General features: G+C 40.2%; 1 non-coding gene across 1 annotated transcript; it reads right to left on the reverse strand.

Annotated features, from left to right (window-relative positions):
• Window positions 1-1,927: 1,927 nt before the first annotated feature.
• Window positions 1,928-2,046, reverse strand: LOC133369454 (5S ribosomal RNA). Its single transcript, XR_009758891.1, has one exon. It is a non-coding gene; the product is annotated as a 5S ribosomal RNA (ribosomal RNA).
• Window positions 2,047-2,341: the final 295 nt, after the last annotated feature.

The following is a 2,341-nucleotide window of genomic DNA, read 5'->3' on the forward strand; positions in this document are numbered from 1 at the left end:
CTCAGAGGCAGCAGTGGCAGGTCTTTTGACTCTCTAGCAGCCAGTATAGTTCATGGCTTTAACCCTTACAGTGATGTTTTCATGATAACACCGAAGCCCTATAATGCAGGTGTGTCCTTTGTCCCCTGCCCCCTGCCCTACAGCTTTCACTGTAATGTGCATGTACAGTAGGGCCACGCTTTACGGCACTTCACTTTACGGTGCTTCGCTAATACAACAGTCTCAATTAGACACAATTAGACTAAAGCCCCACTCATACGGCACTTGTTCTGCTTTTACGGTGGGTTTTGGGCATTGCTCGCCATTCTATTCAATGAGTTCCACTTTTCAGCAGTTTTCGCTTTTCAGCGGGAGTCCGGAACGTAACCCACCATATGAGTGGGGCCCTACTGTATATGTAAACCAGGCTGAAGATCAAAAGTGGTATGCAATAATTTTGATTTCAGTATTTTTATATTGTTCTTTATCCAGAACAGAGCATGGTGATTCTATATTGGGAAACAGATCTTAAGCCCAAAGTTATGGGTCCCTCTGTTACCAAGGAAAGAGCAAGATGAGATGCAGAATTTGCATTTGCCTAGAGGCCAGAGCATTGATGATTTACCTACGCATTACCTGTTCAGTCAGTTCTTCAGTGTGTAATCTTAGAGCCCTATGCAGACTGTTGACTGAAAGTATGTGAGATAATCAGGTCTGCCCCAGTTGACTGCATTCACTCAAGCTCATCAGTTTCACATCCAGCTCCATTTAACATCTATACATTGGATAACCTACCCATAGGGGCTTATCTATTGTACGATACATTTATGATGAACCTAACAATCTGTACACTATGAAATCAGAGTGCACAGATGGTGAGATATGGGTCTGTACACAGAGGGTGAAGTAAGCTAGCATAGTCCGGATGCATTCACCATGCATTCTTTTGACTGCCTAAGGTTGCAGCCCTATGCCTTGAAATAAATCCCACTTCAGTTACTTCTCAGTAGGGATGGTGGAGAAATTTGATCAAGTTCTCATTTAAAGGCGAACTTACTAATTTCACACTTTCCAAAACAATACCAAAACTGAAATACAGCCATCCTTTGAATTTCATACTTCTCTGAATTTTGCATTGCGTTCTCCAGCAAAGTAATGTGTACAAAAATGCATATACTAGGGTAAGGTGTCCATAAAAATACATATATTAATGGAAATAACATACAAAATACATTATATTGGGAAAATTGCTTTGCAAAAATGTTATATTAGACAAAATCACATACAAAAATGTGTATATTAGGAGAAATTCTCACTAAAATGCTGATAAATTTTCACGAGAACTTTTTTTTTTTAATGCAACCTGATGTGGAAATGCAGAGAATCAAACTTAAGATTGGGAAAATGACAAACTAAAAAAACCCAAAATTGCCATATTTGCCCAGCTCTACTTCTAAGTAAACATATTATAGGAAACGGGTGTTGTAGTGGCTTGCTAATGCAACTTGGACATGAGTCCAACTTACGGTGTTTACACTGAAGCTTGAACTAAACATTTGGAATGTCAGTCCTGATAATTTAAAAACATGAGCTGGCCAGAATCACAAGGATTGCCTCAATGATTCAGCTAAATGAGTAAAAATACATTTTCGCCCATGTCCTAATATATGAAAATTCCCAAGGCCATAGTCGGGGATAGGAAGGAGAGAGGATCCATTATTCCATCTTCTGGACCACAATGGACTCAATTCACAAAAAAGAGGAAAGTGAATTTATTGATGATCTGGGAATTGCAAACAGCTGTTGGATAACTCCTACCAATACTTTCTTGTGATATGCCTTCAAGTTGATTATGACTTATGGCAACCCAATGAATCTTTTTTGGATATATTCATAGGGTTTTCATAATAAGAGGTATTTAGAGGTGGTTTACCATTGCCTTTCTCTAACCCTGTGGCACCCGGTATTCCCAGGTGGTCTCCCATCCAAGTACTAACCAGGCCTGACCCTGCTTAGCGTCTGAGTTCAGACGAGATTGGGCGTGTTCAGGGTAGTATGGCCACAGGCCCCACCAACGCTACTGTTCTTTAAATATACCAAATGCTCCTCCTATTATGAAGTAATTAATAGAGTTTGTGAATGTCTTAGCATTACTATGCCATGATGGCGGCCCGCAAATTAACAAAAAGTCTTGGAGCAGATAGCAAACAGATCAGGTGAATGGGAAGGGGGGAAGCTACTAGAGCATCATCAAGAGTGTACATAAGTGTGTTCCATTTAGGGTCCCAGCTAACGTTCACGGAAAAGATTGTGCAATGAATTGCAATGCAATTCTGTATCCAAGCCAGATGGATTGTTTGGA

The sequence above is a fragment of the Rhineura floridana genome, chromosome 13, assembly GCF_030035675.1.
Source record: "Rhineura floridana isolate rRhiFlo1 chromosome 13, rRhiFlo1.hap2, whole genome shotgun sequence".
Lineage (NCBI taxonomy): Eukaryota > Metazoa > Chordata > Lepidosauria > Squamata > Rhineuridae > Rhineura > Rhineura floridana.